The 19,758-nt window shown below is 37.3% G+C and overlaps 1 non-coding gene across 1 annotated transcript; it reads right to left on the reverse strand.

The window, feature by feature from the left end:
• Positions 1-2,231: 2,231 nt before the first annotated feature.
• Positions 2,232-2,338, reverse strand: LOC127124205 (small nucleolar RNA R71). Its single transcript, XR_007803829.1, has one exon. It is a non-coding gene; the product is annotated as a small nucleolar RNA R71 (small nucleolar RNA).
• Positions 2,339-19,758: the final 17,420 nt, after the last annotated feature.

Consider the following 19,758-nt stretch of genomic DNA (forward strand, 5'->3'; position numbering starts at 1 on the left):
CACATGCATTCTAGTTGTTTTATTGTTATTTTGTTGTGTTATTGCTATGTTTTCCTTTGTTTTCAGGTTTTTACTTTAATCGGAACCCCGATCGAGAAAAGGAGCGAAAAAGAGCCAAAAACCCTAAAATTCAGCATTTTGTACTTGTGGCCTACCCCATGGCTGGTGCCATAGACCCTGCCATGACGTGTCCAAGCTCAACTTCCCTTAACTTCCACGTTCGCCACTACTTCCACTAAGGCACCTCAGATTGGCCTTGTGGCGGACGCCATGGCATTGTGGTAGCGCCACAAGAGGAAACGTTTTCCCTCCCATTTTCAAGTTGAAGGGCATCCTGGTCATTTCCATCTTTTTACTTCCTTATAAATAGAAACTCGAAATCACTTTTATAATCATCCAAACTTAGAGTAGAGGCAAACTCATAGCAACTTTGTTTCACTTAGGCATATATTCAGTATTATAAAGTGGTAATCGCTTCGCATTGGAGTGTTACCACAACTGTGTAATCAAGTCTGTGATAGAGTCTGTAATCAAGTTTGGAGCACTTTGGAAGGAAGTTAATCTTGCCGCCATTTTCATTTCCGCTTTGCAATTTACTCAACCGTCCGATTGGAGTAGGTTTTTATTACTTGTCTTTATCTTATTTATTTTCCCGCACTCGCTTTACTTTATTTATTTTCAGCACTAGCTTTATTTTATTTATTTCCTCGCACTCGCTTTCCTTTATTTATTTCCCGCACTCGCTTTACTTTATTTATTTCCCGCACTCGCTTTACTTATTTATTTCCTCGCACTCGCTTTAAATTATTTATTTCTCGCACTCGCACTACTTTTATTTACTTTCCGCACTCGCACTACTTTTATTTAAATTAATGCACTTTTACTTTACCATGTCTAACTAAACTTATAAGGTTAGAATGTAAGGATCGTAATTGAACCGATAATCCGTACAATTGTTCGTAGAAACACTTATAGGCTATTTTAACTTTCAACTTAAGTTTTCCCGCACTTCAATTTCATTGGGTAAGATCGAAAGCCGTCCAACGTTTATCTAAACTTAATTGTTTTTAACTATTTCAAAAACAGCGAAAGCGCTTTGTTTAGTTCATTAGGAGTTTTTAACTTAAGAAGAAAAGAGATTTTAAAACTATTTTCGCACGCGTTTATAAGTTTAGAGTCTGGTTCGTGAGAACCTCTTTTGGTTAAGAAATTAAGGTTATAATACTTTTCAACTTAGTCAAGATACTATATTTCTTAAAAATAGGTTTACTACTCTAACGCAATGCGCCCCTTTTTATAAGTGACAATAAGAGGGTTTGATTAGGGAGTACAACTTGGTTCTGAATACGCGAAAGCGACGGTTCCTGTTAAATGAGTTCTTTTTAAAGTAGGAAACATTGCCCATAAGTAATTCTATTAGCAAGTACTTGGATTATTAATTGATTACGTGAATTACATTCGACCCTGTGTTTATTAATTAATCTTTATTCAACACTTTACTTTTGGTTGCACACTCCAAAAACACCTATTTTGATTGCCTTTGATAAACACCATAACAATAGATAACGATAGATTGACACTTGGTCTCTGTGGATTCGACATTCTTTTATATTACTCTGATGCGTTCGTATACTTGCGAAACACCGGATCAAGTTTTTTGCGCCATTGCCGGGGACCAATTTCGTCAAATTTCATTTTCCTGTTGTTATATCGTTTAGAGTTAGGCTATTTCCCGCCGGTCAATGCGAAGAACTCGCAGCACCGGAAGTTTAAGCTTAGTACACCCTCTGGCGGAACCTGAACGTTACGCTCGTGCACGTTTATTATTTCATAGAATTAAGAGAGCTATGGCCGAAGATAAAAACCAAAGACCTCTTAAAGATTTTGCTCAACCATCAAATGAAGAACCTAGTTCTAGTATAGTAAACCCAACCATCCCAACTAATAATTTTGAAATTAAACCATCCCTGTTGCAACTAGTGCAACAGAGACAATTCGCAGGTCTCGCTACTGAAAACCCAAACCAACATTTAAAAATATTTCTTCAATTAGCATACACTTTTAAAACCAATGGAGCTTCTCCTGGGGCAATACGTTTAAGATTATTTCCTTTTTCCCTCAAAGATAAAGCCCTATCATGGTTAGATTCCCTTCCACCCAATTCCATTACGACTTGGGATAACCTTAGAAGAGTTTTTCTTGCTAGATATTTTCCCCCGAGTAAAACCGCCGTTCTTCGAAAGCATATAACTAGATTTACCCAAAACCTATGAGAATCGTTGTTCGAAGCTTGGGAGAGATATAAAGAGTTGTTACGAGCATGCCCACATCATGGTTTAGAAAATTGGTTAATCATTCAAACCTTCTATAATGGACTTCACTACAACACAAAGATGACCATCGACACTGCCGCAGACGGTGCGCTGATGAACAAACCTTATCCTGAAGCTAGTGCCCTCATTGAAGATATGGCTCAAAACCATCAATCATGGGGAGTCGAACGAGCGACAGTTGAGAAGAAGGAAGCCCAAGGAGGAGTGCATGAACTGAGCTCTATAGACATGATGCAAGCTAAAATGGACTCATTAGCCCTTAAGGTCGAGCATATGTGCATAAACTCGAATACTGTAGCCGCAGTTTCATCGGATTGTGAGATATGTTGAACCAAAGGACAGCAATCTGCAGAATGCAGTCTATTAAACGAAACCCACTCTGAGCTAGTGAACTACACCCAAGGGAACCCATATTCGAATACCTATAACCCTGGATGGAGGAATCACCCGAACTTCTCCTATAAAAACAATAACCATATCCAAAATAATGCACCTCCGAGACCCAGTTATCAAGCCCCAAGATTAAATCAACCTATGCAACCCGTACCACTAAAGCCGAGCCTTGAGAAAATTATGGAAAATTTTATCACCGCTCAAACCCAACAAAACAAGGAGTTCATGAACCAGAACATTCATGTTAACGAATTGATTACTCAGTTAGGAACCAAGGTTGACCAAATAGTTACTCATACCAAGATGCTTGGAACCCAGATCTCTCTGGTAGCTTTAAACCAAGCCCCTCAGACTACACCTGGAGGACAATTCCCTGGACAACCTCATCAAAATCCGAGAGGACAAGCCAATGCCATCACCCTACGAAGTGGGAACGCTTACGATGAGCCACCAAACCCTAGATTGAGTGAACCCGAAACTTCTAAGGAATGTACCAAACCCACGGACGAAGTAAAGGAACCAGAGGAATCTAAAAACCAGGAAGGTCGAGAAAAAGGAGAAGAACCTAAAGATAAAACTTATGTACCACCCCCGCCATATAAACCACCTATACCATATCCGCAAAGACTCAAACAAACCCAAATCAATAAACAGTATCAAAAATTTATTAAAGTTATAGAAAAACTTCATGTAGAAATCCCTTTCACATAAGCCATCACCCAAATACCTTCTTATGCAAAGTTTCTCAAAGACATCCTTACCAACAAACATAGACTTGACGATCCGAAGCCTTTGGAATGTAATTCTATTTCCGAGGACAAATTAGCAAAGAAAGATAAAGATCCTAGAAATTTCTCCATTCCTTGCCTTTTGGGTAATCATGTCATCGAAAAAGCTTTTCTAGACTTAGGAGCTAGTGTGAGCCTAATGCCTTTAGCGGTTTGTGAGAGGTTAAACTTAGGAGAATTACAGCCCACTAAGATGTCACTTCAGTTAGCCGATAGATCTGTTAAGTATCCGATAGGCATTTTAGAAGATGTTCCTGTTAGGATAGGTCAGTTATTTATCCCTACTGATTTTGTTGTCATGGACATCAAAGAGGACAATGATATACCAATCCTTCTAGGTAGACCATTCTTATCGACTGCAGGAGCCATAATAGATGTCAAGAAAGGAAAGTTGACATTTGAGGTAGGTGACAAGAAAATAGAATTTATACTTTCGAAATTTCTTATGGCACCTGTGATGGGAGACTCGTGTTATGCCTTAGATAATATTGATGAATGTGTTAGAGAATTAGAACAAAAAGAAATTATAAAAACAATTAAGTTACCATCAACTCTCATAAGGGAAGATGATGACTTTAAGAAACCCTACATCAATGATAACCTATACGAATGTTTATCCCTTACTCCAGATCCTATGCCATGCCCTAAGAAACCAACCTTAGAACTTAAGGAAATGCCTAAGACCTGAGATATGAGTTCCTCGATGAAGAGATGAACCGTCCAGTTATAGTTAGTGCTACCTTGAGCCAAGAGGAAACGAACCAACTTTTAGACGTTTTACGAAGATATCCCTCAGCCTTAGGATATAATATCTCTGACCTGAAAGGTATAAGCCCATCCGTATGCATGCATCGGATTTCGCTCGAAGAAGATTCAAAACCCTCCAAAGAACATCAGAGAAGAATGTAGATGTTTGATTGGCTGCATTGTATGGTAAAACACTAGCTGGATTCTAATGTCCTGACTGATGTCATGACATGCTGTGGAGATGTTTGTTTGACTGCATTGTATGTTAAAATACCTAGCTGTACTCTGATGTCTTGGTTGATGTCATGACATTCTGAGTAGTGTACTGCAGGATTAGCTAATACAGGATTCATTGAATGTCAAACTGGATGTTATGACATTCATCCCTGTCAGCAGATACTGAGGAATAGAACATGTGGTGTTCTACTATAACTCAGTATTTATTATCAGTCTGATTATCAAGGAAATAACTGACCTGGCATAAGGCCTACTGTCTGAATGTCAAATTGGATGCTATGACATTCATCATTGACAGCATATACTGAACAATAAGCAGATTGGTTTTCTGCTACATTTCAGTATGCAACTCAGTCTGCTTATCAAGAGGATAACAGACCTGATGTAAGGCTCTATGTGTGAATGTCAAATTGGATGTTTTGACATTTATTAATGTACGCTGATACTGAAGTATGGACAGATTGGTTTTGTACAGTACGACAAATTGTACAGTCTGTTTTCAGGAAAAACAGACTTAGCATATGGTTAATGATTTGGAAGTCAAACTGAATGTTGTGACATTCATTCCTGACAGCATATGCTATATTGTAGGTTGTTTCGTTTTTCTGTTTCAGCATTTTTCTCAGGCTAAAATCCAGGAAACCAACAACCAAGCTACAATTAAGGAACCTAACAAATAGCCTATTTGTTAGCACACTAATATGTGGAAATTAGTTAGAATCCTATGTGGCATTATTTATGGAGGTCTTGAGATATTTTAGGAACTAAATATGGAGATATTTTAGGAACTAAATATGGAGATATTTTAGGAACTAAATATGGAGATATTTTAGGAACTAAATATGGAGATATTTTAGGAACTAAATATGGAGATATTTTAGGAACTAAAAGATTGAAGACCTTGTTTGTAGCAGAAAGTTTCTGCTGATGTTGTAACAGCAAAGAAGAAGTTTGCTGCGATATCTGAAGGCCCAAATCCAGTTGGGTGATTAGGTTATAAATAGCATATTGTGACCTAGTTTTTGTAAGCCTCTTAGAATGAAAATTTAGGGGTGTGTCTGAGGTAAACCTCCCAATCTGTGGGAAGGTTACCATGTGTTTCTCAGTGTTCAAAGCTGAGAGTTTTTGTAACTCAAAGCCTGTAGGCAAGAGTGATTATGTTCTTGAACAAAGTTGTGAAGCAAGTTCAAGTTGTTTAGCATTACATTGTAATTGTAGTGATAGGAATGGAAACTGGAGGTTTCTATCTAGGAGTTCCTAGGTATAGATTGCATTGGGTAGGGATTAAGTGAAGAGTTATAAATGGGGGAGTTTAACTCTGAATTAATACTGCTGATAGTGGATCTTCTTCCTGGCTTGGTATGCCCCCAGACGTAGGTGATGTTGCACCGAACTGGGTTAACAATTACTTGTGTTTTTACCTTCTGCCTGTTATAATGTTGTCTGTTATAAAATAAGGTAAACCTGTAATGCTGTAATAGGTGATGTTCAAATCAATGTTGAGACATCATGCTGATAACTGTGCAGGCTCAACAGAAGTAAGTGCTATGGTTGATCTCTGCTGTGTCTTTGTACCAGATGGACAGAACTGAGCGTTCTTCCATACTATGGTGATATAGTAGCAGATGTCGTGACATCTGTGAATGTGTGCATATCAGTACTGGGTTTGAATTGTATAACTATCTTGCTTTATTGGTAGCAATGTTGGATCAGATGTCATAACTTGGAGTAGAACATCTGAAACCTGACTACGCCAGAATTTCAAATGGTATCAGAGCAGGCATCCTGTTTTGTTTCTGGATGAGATCCATGGGTGAGACTTTTTGGTATCTTGCAAGGAGTTGTGTTAGTACTGATGTTGGAACCTATGGGAGGTTCTGTGATGTCCCTGAATGGTCCCTTGAAGTAGGTGGATGGACTATTCATGACAGGAAATGTGTGGACCTGTCTCTGAAGAATGGCAATTGGCCCTTGCGTGGGACAGCTGTGCCAGTGTTGAATCATATTCAAACTTGGTATGGTCTTGGAGGCTGATTTGGTGAAGTGTGTGTTCATAGGTTGAGTTGTATTATGATTTCCGCTGCATAATACCTTGCAAAACTCAAACTCTGATGTAGTTTCCCCTCATGTGGATGAAAGGCTGTTGTATTCAAGATTTCATCATAACCTACTGAAGATGTCAAAGATACTTGAGTCTCCTCAAGTCCACTCATCATGACGTTCTCACTTCAGGATGGTAAGAATCACCTGATCACTAATTCTTTTACACTCTTGGGTAGTGTATATTAAGACCTTGAAGACTTTCAAGGAGGGTTTGTTCCAAGGAGGTGGAACTAATGCTCTATGCGATGTTAGAACATGTTGTTCAACAAGTATGCAACTACTGGTTGAAGAGCAGATGTTTTTAGGTGTCAAACAAAGGGATACTTGTTTGGAACCTACTCCTGACCTGGAAGAGGAGACATTTGTGTGTGCTAAGTTGACAAGGGTAGGGTCAACTGTGTGTGTGCTCAAGAAGGTCACTTTTAGAAATCTGTTCTCTAGAAGTGGAGCTGGTTGAGATATGACATTATGCAATTGCCTGCTATTTGCCTTATTCCTATAACTTGATCAGGGTTAGATAGTTGTTCCCTGAAGTACTATGTTGTGCTGGAAGACAAGTCCCTTGGATGATAGAAGTCAATAATGGGGTAACCTGACTGCTATTCCATTTAAGAGGATTGGGACCGTGAATCTTGTTATTCAAACACCTCGCTCAGAAGTGGCAGTTCCTTCAAGGAGTGAGAATATGAAGATTCAGCGGTTGGTTGAGGTAGTATGCTCTGGCAATGCATATCTACTATTGACTGGTGTTGTTTTTCACTAGTACTTATGGTCAGCTGAAGTCTTATTGGTGTGATTGGAGTATGTATAGGTATAACTCATAGAGTTAGGGGCCACTGGTAGGGATGGTGTATGTCATGTTGAGACACGTCTGTACAATGCATGGATATTGGTGTGAAGTTTCCATGATTGTTAATTTGAGGGGGAGTTTTGGTTAACCTCCTCACATTTGGTCAGCCTAGGGTCTGGTTGGTTGTTGACCTGTGTCACATGGGTTGTGGTGGTTGTGTGACACATTTGCAAGGAAGAATTCATCTCTCTCATTCCTAAGGGTGAACTTAATCTGGGAAGACTTTCAAAATTGTCGAGGTGCTTGCAAGCAGAAGATGTTGACACAAGATGAGTACTTTCAAAGTATTCTTATGGTGGAAGTATCTGAAAGGATAATTGGGAAAGGATTTAAGATCAATGTCTACTTGTGTCAAGTACATGTGTTTAATTGATTATCCTTGGAGCTCAAGATAACTGATGTTATTAAAGATGTTGGAACATCACTTCTTTAAGACCCTGAACAATGAGATGGCTACCCTAGACCCCTTACCTCCTCGAACAATTAACCTAAAAAATTTGAGAGACATGAAACTGTGCCATTCGAGGAGAGAAGGAGGCTATATGCTTATGGTTCATGGTGTAGCCATCCCATCTGTTGTTTTACCGTGCACTAGACGTACAGATGTACGAGATGAAAGGAATTGGACCTATGCTTTAGATGCTCCACCTGTTTTGGGTCCTCTTCCTCCTAACATTCCTGATGAGGCGGGACATGACACCGATGATGAATATGATCGGAGAGAGAGATCTCCCGTACCCCATGTGTCCCCCCATCATCCTTCACCACCACACATCGCACCATCTTCTTCTTCTGCAGGTACCACTCCTGGCTTCTATATTATAGAGGAGATGTGGCGTGACCACATGGCTATAGAGCAGAGGCGTGACGACCTACTCTCTACCATCTAACAACAAATGGCGGATAACATGAGCTTCATGCAAGAGTCGCAGCGGAGGACAGACAGGTCCTATGACACTGTTCTACAGTCCCTGCAAACGATCACAGATACACTACCACCGTCAGCATATTGCTCTCATAGAAAACACTCAAGGTACCATTTTGGGTAACCTTCGAGAGGTGAGGACCGCTCAGGATGCCCTGCAGGCGAGGATGGATCAGAGAGACCGTCGTCGTACCCGATCCCGTCGTGCACCTCAGGATGGCGAGGGCACTAGTGGTCAGCAATAAGTTGTCAGGTAACTCTTCCCTTATCTTATTTCGAAACATTGGGGACAATGTTCGATTTAAGTGTGGGAGGAGACTCTATCGTCTTTTCTTTATTACCTTTCTCGTTTTTTCCTTTATCGCTTTTTCTTTGCTGTTTTTAGATAGTTTATTTATTGTTATTTCCTTTTAGTTGTTTATTTTGCTTTTTAGTATAATGCATGAGTCTGACGAGTCACCAAATATAGTATATCTTTAGTACAATCCTACCACCCCATACCTTTAGCCCCACCGGAAAAAAAAATTGCAAAAGAAAATAGTGTTATTCCGAAAGTTTTCAGGTTTTAAGGACATGTTTTGAGTAAGGATGCGGTGACTTGGGAGAACTCTGCGAAACATCAGTATTATTTTAGCACCATAGACTTTGTAAATATAGGAACCACTCCTGAAACCCCATATACCATGGCCTTAATCATCATTTCCGTATAAGTCCTTAGTAGTTTATCTCAGCAGTCAGCTCTGGCCTACGCATTCTCTACGTAGGGGACCGATGCAAATAAGTGAATGATCCAGCAAAATAAAAAAATAAAAGAAAGCAAAAAGGAAACTCCGGTATAGGTGACCCTCAAAAAGTCATTTAAACCAAAGAATTGTAAAAATTTGCTACAAAAAGAAAAAGAAAAAGAAAAACTTACCCACTGTTAGTTGGTTCAGAGGTATCTGGCACTAAACTCGGTAGGGCGGATTACGATCCGATCCCCCACAACTACAGTTAGGTCCAATAAAAGGGTTTACACATATTTATGTGCCAGAAACCCCATGCTCAGATCATAATCACTAACAAGCCACTCTACTATGAAGCATGTACGGATAACGGGCTCAATGTGATTGCGCCTGAATGAAAAGGACACAAAAAGAGATGAAGAGGCAGGCCTAGGTATTGTGGAATAATATGGGTTGGTTAATATAGGAATGAAGTTTATGTCCGTATTTGCGGATCAGTGTCATCATGATACCCTTAGTTCACTCAGTTAGTACCTATCACTGCATCCCGACTTGAACTTAGAATTTTTACCTGAAGCACTCGTTGACATAAATTTTCTTTTATGAGCTTTTTAATGTTTTGCTTGAGGACAAGCAAAGGTTTAAGTGTGGGAGAGTTTGATAACACTGAAATTTACCGTATTTTTGACTCCGATTTCACATGCATTCTAGTTATTTTATTGTTATCTTGTTGTGTTATTGCTATGTTTTCCTTTGTTTTCAGGTTTTTACTTTAATCGGAGCCCCGATCGAGAAAAGGAGCGAAAAAGAGCCAAAAACCCTAAAATTCAGCGATTTGTACTTATGGCCTACCCCATGGTTGGCGCCATAGATCCTGCCATGACGTGTCCAAGCTCAACTTCCCTCAACTTCCACGTTCCCCACTAATTCCACTAAGGCGCCTCAGATTGGCCTTGTGGCGGGCGCCATGGCCTTGTGGTGGGCGCCACAAGAGGAAACGTTTTCCCTCCCATTTTCAAGTTGAAGGGCTTCCTGGTCATTTCCATATTTTTACTTGCTTATAAATAGAAACTCGAAATCACTTTTACAATTATCTAAACTTAGAGAAGAGGCAAACTCAGAGCAACTTTGTTTCACTTAGGCATATATTCAGTATTATAAAGTGGTAATCGCTTCGCATTGGAGTGTTACCACAACTGTGTAATCAAGTCTGTGATAGAGTCTGTAATCGAGTTTGGAGCACTTTGGAAGGAAGTTAATCCTGCCGCCATTTAAATTTCCGCTTTGAAATTTACTCAACCCTCCGATTGGAGCAGGTTTTTATTACTTGTCTTTATCTTATTTATTTTCCCGCACTCGCTTTACTTTATTTATTTCCCACACTCGCTTTATTTTATTTAATTCCTCGCACTCGCTTTACTTTATTTATTTCCCGCACTCGCTTTACTTTATTTATTTCCCGCACTCGCTTTACTTTATTTATTTCCTCGCACTCGCTTTAAATTATTTATTGCTCGCACTCGCACTACTTTTATTTACTTTCCACACTCGCACTACTTTTATTTAAATTAATGCACTTTTACTTTACCATGTCTAACTAAATTTATAAGGTTAGAATGTAAAGATCGTAATTGAACCGATAATCCGTACAATTGTTCGTAGAAACACTTAAAGGCTATTTTAACTTTCAACTTAAGTTTTCCCGCACTTCAATTCCGTTGGGTAAGATCGAAAGCCGTCCAACGTTTATCTAAACTTAATTTTTTTAAACTATTTCAAAAATAGCAAAAGCGCTTTGTTTAGTTCATTAGGAGTTTTTAACTTAAGAAGAAAAGAGATTTTAAAACTATTTTCGGACGTGTTTATAAGTTTAGAGTCTGGTTCGTGAGAACCTCTTTTGGTTAAGAAATCCAGGTTATAATACTTTTCAATTTAGTCAAGATACTATATTTCTTAAAAATAGGTTTACTACTCTAACGCAATGCGCGCCTTTTTATAAGTGACAACAAGAGGGTTTGATTAGGGAGTACAAATCGGTTCTGAATACGCGAAAGCGACAGTTCCTGTTAAATTAGTTCTTTTTAAAGTAGGAAACATTGCCCATAAGTAATTCTATTAGCAAGTACTTGATTATTAATTGATTACGTGAATTACATTCGACACTGTCTTTATTAATTAATCTTTATTCAACACTTTACTTTTAGTTGCACACTCCAAAAACACCTATTTTGATTGCCTTTGATAAACACCATAACAATAGATAACGATAGATTGACACTTGGTCTCTGTGGATTCGACAATCTTTTATATTACTCTGACGCGTTCGTATACTTGCGAAACACCACATCATAAATCCAAAAGGGTCTCCATTGAGTAGATGGATCTCAAGCCAACTTGTTAAGGACTACTCCACCCAAGTCGAACATGACTATACCATCCTCCTATCTTAATTGCACTCATGTTCGGGTTAGAACTTATCTTACCACTCAGAGATCACCAAGCACAACAAGCAGATTATATCATACAAATAAATATACATACATTAAATATAAAATTATACACACAAAAACGTAGGCTAAACCCACTAGAGACTAATCCCCAACAGAGTCCCAATTAAATTTTTGTAGCGGTAAATTCATGACCATGAAGCTATGGATAAGCTAGACGTTAATTAAACCAGTGTCACCACTGCATTTTAAGTGTTTCCAAGGGAAAAGGGAAAAGTACGAATAAAACCCAAACGATAAGAAGTTTTCAAATCAAAACTAATAAAATGCCAGAGATTACAGGTAAGGGGGTTGGTTACATAGAGGGAATATGTTAGCATCCAAAGTGTCCTAGGTACTCCTAGGGAGCCCTTTTTTGTGTGCATATGTGTTTTTGTATTTGATGTTTGCAATAAAATAGAATGGATGTATGAGAAAAGAATTCATTAATTATATTTTTGTGTTTTACAAGATCTTCGTACTTGTGCCTACGTACCAACATAAAATGAGAGATCAACACCTCGTAGTTCGTGGTAACAATTTCAAAGTGAATGCATTGCTTTTAACAAAAAAAACATTAAGTTTAACAAAGGCACAAAAGGCCTAGAAAGGTTTGAATGAGTGTTAGTTCTTTTTGTCTTTTGAAATTTTAAGTCAAGTATAGTTAAGTTCATTTACAAATTAGATTAAGAAAAGAGTTTTTAAAATGCAACGACATAAGGCCAAAGTTTCTAATTTGCAATATGGTCTAAGTTTAGAAAACACAAGCAAAGAAGATTTTTAAAGGAGGAAGAGATTTGAAATTAAAGAAGTGGGGAGGAGATGAAGAAACTAATCCTAAGCAAAAATTTAAAAGTTAAGAGTTGAAAGAGATCTGACAATTGGGATGCAATCCAATAGATAAGAATGTCATATAGAAACCCAAATTTCCCTTGGACTTTAGAATCAAGCAATATCAGTACACAAATAGCAAGATGAAGAGCAAGGCACAAAATAAAGATTTCCTCATCCAAGCTTAGCAACCTCATGATCTTCTTCATAATTCCCATGTATCAGATGAAATCAGAGATAGGCTTTAGACACAGGTTCAGAGTAACAACTTCAATAAGACCGTGTAGCAGATGAACTAAAAAGGGATCACAATACTTACATCAGATGAAGTTTCAATTCACAAGCACATGGTTTCATGAAATTTGGCATTGGCCAAGTCCTTTTGCATAAGGAGTGTTTCCTAATTCTAAGTCGAATGTCTCAGATCAAACCCAATAGTCCACACAAATGTTTTTTAGGGCTTTTGTAGTTATTATGTACATTAAGGTCAAAATACCACAAACAAGTATATACAATCACAAAGTATGGCTCAAGTGAGCAAAGTGAAAATGGCATTAAAGTAAACAAGTTAAATGGTATGAATAATGGCAAATGAATAAAGGCTTGAATTTAAAGTGCATAAAAATAAATGGCTTGAAATTAAATGTTAGTAGTTAGTTGATTAGAAGTTAGTATTGCTTTTGCTTTATTTTGTTTAAGTCATTCTTTGGAGAACACTCAACCCACTATTCAAAAGCATGGATCCTTGAACCAAGACATCTTCCAAAGAAATTAGACTAACAAATATTTAATACATGTTAGAGATATGGTATTATGAACCATACTCCTAAAACATACCACACTTAAAATAAAATGCAAAAGGGGTGGACCTAATCTCATCCATACTTATGTTGATTTTGCAATCAACTAGCCTTAGGATATTGAGATATCATAGGTCCATGAGATGAATGAGAAGAGAATGGGATTGAGATGAAGAGGGAAGGGAAATGGAATCAACACAAATTGGTCAAAGGAGGACTTTTATCAAATTAAAATCATTCATTTATTTTGGGAGATGAAATGTACATTTCATCAATCCCCTAAATCCAATGATTTAAACTCAACAAAGTCAAATCAACCTTGACCAAGGCCCAACAACACAAGTCAAACTCAACAAGTCAATATCAAAACCTCAACACAACTTATTTTGCATTTAAACAATTACAATCAATTAAAATACACATAAAATTAAATTATGGTTGGTCAAAATCCTAAAACCTCATCAAAACACCAAATAAATGGCCATGAGATTTATCATAGGTCAAACAAGGTCAAAGGACCTTGGGGAAAAATTTTCATTATTTTTAGAAACTTAAAACTATTTTTAAATAATTAAAAATATTCACAAAAACAATTAAATCATGAAAAGTATTAATAATGATCCGAAAAATAATTTAAATTCAGAAAATGAAAGAGAAATTTATTTAATTTTTTTTGGTGAAAGTCTAGTATTTTTTGGATCAATATTTAAATTAATATTAATTAATGAAAATAAGCTAAATAAAATGAAAATCAGAAAATAACAAAAAACGTGGACCACTTGATCTCCCTCATTAATTGAGGTGGCAAATCAAGTGGTCCTCAGTGTGCGTTCCACAATGGACACTAGTCAATGCGCTCCAGGGATGGTATTTAAAACCAACGCACGAGATTAAAACATTTTGCAAGGATCCTATGGTGTGAGACGTGCCAACACATAGCCGGAGCTGTAACTCCGGTCTTCTTCTCCGGTGGACCTCACCGGACTGGTCCACCTTCAACCATCACCAAAATAAAAAATGAGGACATGAATTTAAAGAGAAGATGCTTAGGAGTTTGAATCTGGCCCAATTTCTCCTAACTCCCAGTATATCAAAAGATATAGGGAGTTGAATTTTGAGGATCATGACCTGAGGTGCTTCGATTTTACCTCAAAGCAACTCAATCTTGTTGCTTACTTTGGTAGGACTTCAGACAACCAAAAATCAAGAAGAATTATAGAGAATTGAGTGAGAATCGAAGAGATGAAAAATTCTGAAAATTACCTTCAACGCAGGTCTGTATAAACACGATATTGCTTCCAATTTCACTTGGACTTGCTCTTGACACTTGATGGAATGGGATTGAATCAACAAAAGCAACATGACTCTTGGAGATTTGAATTTGAAAACAGTGGAGATTCAAACCCGATTTCCAATGGAAATCCCCAAGGTTATCCTTTGAATGAGAGGGTTTGGAGATGGGGATTCAAAGTTGGCGCGTAGGGGTCTTCAATTCAGAGTGTAAGGGTCTCTATTTATAGGCCAAATGATTGTTATTTGCACACTTGAATCAAAGTTCCAAAAATAGAAATGTTCATTGCATGGATGCATGGGCGTATGATAGGCCCATGTAATCATCCCTTCGGGTCCAAAAATGAGTACAAGCATTGTTGGAGTCACATTGGTAAGCCATGCAATTGTGTATGAGTAATGCAAGTTCAATTATGCCAAATGGTGATCCAAGTTCAAGCCATGCGCAAGTCACGCATACTTTGTCTAAATGGGGTGAAATTGGACTTCTTAGAAAGGTTAGATCAAGAAGAACAACTTTAATGTTGAACACTTTTTCATTTGAAGCTTGTATCATGATGATTTTTGAGGTGGAAGTTGGGAAAATCAAACATATCAAAAAAAATTCTAAGTGTTAAGCCATACGTTCACTTATTCCACCTTGGCTAACTTCTTATATAAGCTTCAAATGAGAAACTTTCCTTCATTAAAATTGTAGCTCTCTCAAAGTACTTCAAAATGGTCATAAATTTGACCTCATTTGGATTTATCATGAAGGAGTTATGCATTTTTGAAGTTGAGGAAAATCACTTGTTCAATGGCATTGGTCCAAAATGACCTATAATGTCTCCTCATATCGCATGCATTTAAAATTTGACTTTGCTCTTCCTCTAAACATCAAACTTGAAGTAGACATCTTGAATTTGACCGTGAAACTTGAATGTCCATTATCTCATAAAATTTGAGCAAGATATGGTCTTGGGAAGTTGACCTCCAAATTAGGGTTTATACAAAATGACCTATAATCTTTCACCATAAAAAATGACTTTCCAAGCAAAACTAGCTCTTGACCTCAACAAGAAACTTGTTTGGAATGTCATTTATAGTAATGTTTATCTTGGAATAACTTTCATATGACAAACATTGTAGGAGATAGGGTCTAGAGAACCCCAAGTTTGATTAGATGAATTCCTCTGGTCAACCACCATGAACCAACTTGCTAGCTTGCTATTCTCTTGACTTTTAGGACTCATGGAGGATCATATATGCATAAGATGATGAAATTTGAAGTATACTTTGAAATATTTTATCAATTGTTGAATAAGCTTGTTGAAGAAGTTACATAAGACACCCAGATGAACTAGGGTTTCCAAGGCAAACCAATTCCAAACTCTTGATGAATTCTTTATCAAAATAACATGTGAAGACGATGGGGATCCATATATGATGCTTAGAGATATAATAGACCAATTCTTGATTGAACTCCTTGCATTGAGGGTCTTAAACCATATGTGAGCTTGATAGATCAAAAGTGAGCATGTGCACTACCTACACAAGAGTTAGATTGTAAAAAGACACATTTTTCGGTATTTTGGTTAGTAAAAAATAAAGATAAATGAAGTATGATACAATCAAATGTGCTTGGTGATCTCTCCCAATTCAAATCCAATGAATGAGGGGTAAGGAGGATGCCATGGTGTGATCCCAATGCTAATGAATATGATGAGATAACATGAGGGATCTTAGGGTCAAAATTGGGGTCTTACAGCTGCCCCTTTTTAAGGACATTCTAACTGAGGAGATGAAGGTTAAAATATTCGTATCGACTTAGTAGAATGGACTTAAATAATAACATATTGAAATAAATTTTGGTCCCTAAGAGACCTCATGATGCATATGATATGAATGTTAAAATAAATCTCTGTGGGGAAAAATGTTGCCACAAAGGTAAAGAATCTAGAGACACTGAAAGTCCACAGGATAATAACGCATTCCCTAAGGAAAACTCACTAGGGAGACAGAGACTCTGAGGGGATAAAAGGGTTATGCGTAGGCCAGACTACGACTTAAAAAATTATTGGGGAACTTGAGGGAATCCATGAAAAGAAATCAATGGAGACACTCCGCCGGGGAATAAAAGGAACACCTGCAGGAGAAACGGGTAAATCACCACAAAGCTGAAATACTCAACACAAACAAGAAACAATGATTTCACTAAGGAAATGCACACTCAAACTCAATTAGGGAAGAAAAGATCTTCAATGCAGGAGGAGCAGAAAGCTATTATCCATTACCGGTTACTGGGTAAGGGAATAACAAAAATTTGATGGGGGAGGACATCTGTTACCGGTTAGGGTAAACATATCAAGGATAACCTGTCTGAAAAAGCATGAATTACATCTATCGAATACTGGATAGAATACCGAAAAGAGAATATCCGTCATCGATTAAGATGAACATATCAAGGATAGACTCAGAGGGGAGAAACAGGAATTACATCTAACGGTTACTTGATAGAATACCAAAGAGAATATCTGTCATCGATTAGGATGAACATATCAAGGATAAACTCTGCAAAAGGGGAGCAAGCGGGATTTACAACTACCGGTTACTGGGCAGAAGACCGCAAAGAGAAGGAAATCTGACACCGGTCAGGATGAACATATCAAGAATTAACTCTTTGGGGAAGAAAATAGGGATTACAACTACTTGTTACTGGATAGAATACCAAAGAGAGAATATTCGTCATTAGTTGAGATGAACATATCAAGGATAAACTCAAAGCAAGGGAAGAAAATATACGTCATCGGTTAGGATGAACATATCAAGGATATACTTCCTAGGGAAACGTGAAAATGAATCCGCTGGGGTGAAAACATGAACATATCAAGGATAGACTTAGTTCATTTCTTTTGGAAAATGATTTTTTCAAAGGAAAAATGGACTCCACTCTCTTTTGCAAAAAGATCAGAAATGATCTTATGATTTGTCAAATTTATGTTGATGATATAATATTTGGTTTCGCTAACCCATCTATTTGCCAAGAAATTTCTGAGTTAATGCAGGCAGAATTTGAAATGAGCTTAATGCAAGAACTAAAGTTCTTTCTAGGAATTCAAATCAATCAAACATCAGAAGCCACACATGTTTATCAAAGCAAATACATAAAAGATCTTCTGAAGAAATTTGACATGTCAGAAAGCAAGTCAGCCAAGACTCCCATGCATCCTACTTACATTCTGGAAAAGGAAGAGGTAAGTCAAAAGGTTTGTCAGAAACTCTATCATGGTAGGATAGGCTCTCTCCTTCTCGTCCTGATATATTATTCAGCGTATGTATGTGTGCTAGATTTCAGTCAGATCCAAGGGAATCTCACTTAACTGTTGTTAAGAGAATCCTTAGGTATCTGAAAGGAACACCTAATATTGGCTTGATGTATAAGAAAACATCAGAGTACAAGCTTTCTGGGTATTGTGATTCAAAATATATTGGAGATAGGTTAGAACGCAAAAGCACATCTGGGAACTGTCAGTTTCTGGGAGGAAACCTCATCTCATGGGCTAGTAAAAGACAATCAACCATTGCATTGTCAACTGCAGAAGTAAAATATATCCGAACTTCACTTTGCAGCTGTAGCAGTAAATTCATGACCACTGAGCTATTGGTTAACTTAACATCAATAAAACCAGAGTCACCACCGCGCTTTTATTGTTTCCAAAGAAAAAGGGGAAAAGTACGAACAAAACCAAAATATAAGAAGTTTTCAAATCAAAACTAATAAAATGTCATAGGTTACAGGTAAGGGGGTTGGGTACATAAAGGGAAGGTATTAGCACCCAAAGTGTCCTAGGTACTCCTAGGGAGCCCTTTTTTGTGTGCAAGTGTTTTTAGTTAAAAAGGATGTTTTTTGAAAATTGAATATGAGGATGAGAAAAGAATTCATTTATTATATTTTTGTGTTTGACAAGATGTTCGGTCTTATGCTTACGTACCAACATAAAAGTGAAGGATCAAAACCTTGTAAAAATTTCAAAGAATTTGGTAGATTGTTTTTAACAAAGGTGTTAAAATAAAAGGGCACAAAATGGCCAAAGACTTTAAATGGGGTTATTGGTTCTTTTTGACTTTTGAAATTAAAGTCAATATGGTTAAGTTCATTTACAAGTTTGATTTAAGAAAATGTTTGAAAATTCAATGGCATATGGCCAATGTTTCTAATCATTAAAACATGTCTAAGATTGAAATCACAAGCAAAACAATTTTTTGAAAAGAGGGAGAGATTTTAAAATTAAAGAAGTGGGAGGAGATGAAGAGACTATCCTAGACAAAAATTAAAAGTTAAGAGTTGAAAAGATATGACCAATGGGATGCAATCCACAAGACACGAATGTCAGATAGAAACCCATTTCCCTTTGGACTTTTGAGCAAGCAATAAGCATAATCAGAACATCCAAGCAAATCATATGAAGACCAAGGCATCAAATAAAGATATCCATAATATCCAAGCAAGCACTCCAATAGTAGCAGGCTTCAATGTCTTCTAATGTATCAGATGAAAATATTCCTTGGCAAACTCTCAGAAATAATCATCAGACATAAACAATAACAACAATATAATAATCAAGCACAAAGACAACGTGATAGAAGAATCAGGAGCACTCAAGGTTTGCATCAGATGAAAGGCAATATCTAGGATAGACCAGTCTCAAAATAATGGCATTGGCCAAGCCCTTCAAAGCATGGGAATGTTGTCTACTTCTAAGTCCAAAAGTTCAGAACATGTCAAGGGCAGAGTGTAGCGGTAAATTCATGACGATCAAGCTATGGATAAGCTTAACGTCAATTAAACCAGAGTCGCCACCATGCTTTTATTGTTTCCAAGGGAAAAGGGAAAAGTACAAACAAAACCCAAAGATAAGAAGTTTTCAAATCAAAACCAATAAAATGCCAAAGATTACAAGTAACGGGGTTGGTTACACAGAGGGAAGGTGTTAGCACCCAAAGTGTCTTAGGTACTCCTAGGGAGCCCTTTTTTTTGTGTACATGTGTTTTTTGGTATAAAAGATGTTTGCCATAAATAGAGTTTGGGGATGAGAAAATAATTCATTAATTATATTTTTGTGTTTGACAAGACCTTCGGAGTTGTGCCTACGTACCAACATAAAATGAGGGATCAAAACCTCGTAGTTCGTGGTAACAATTTCAAAGTGAGTGAGCTTCTTTTAACAAAATTTTAAGTTTGAAAGAGGCACAAAAAGGCCTAACAGAGTT

The sequence above is a fragment of the Lathyrus oleraceus genome, chromosome 2 (genome assembly GCF_024323335.1).
Source record: "Lathyrus oleraceus cultivar Zhongwan6 chromosome 2, CAAS_Psat_ZW6_1.0, whole genome shotgun sequence".
NCBI lineage: Eukaryota > Viridiplantae > Streptophyta > Magnoliopsida > Fabales > Fabaceae > Lathyrus > Lathyrus oleraceus.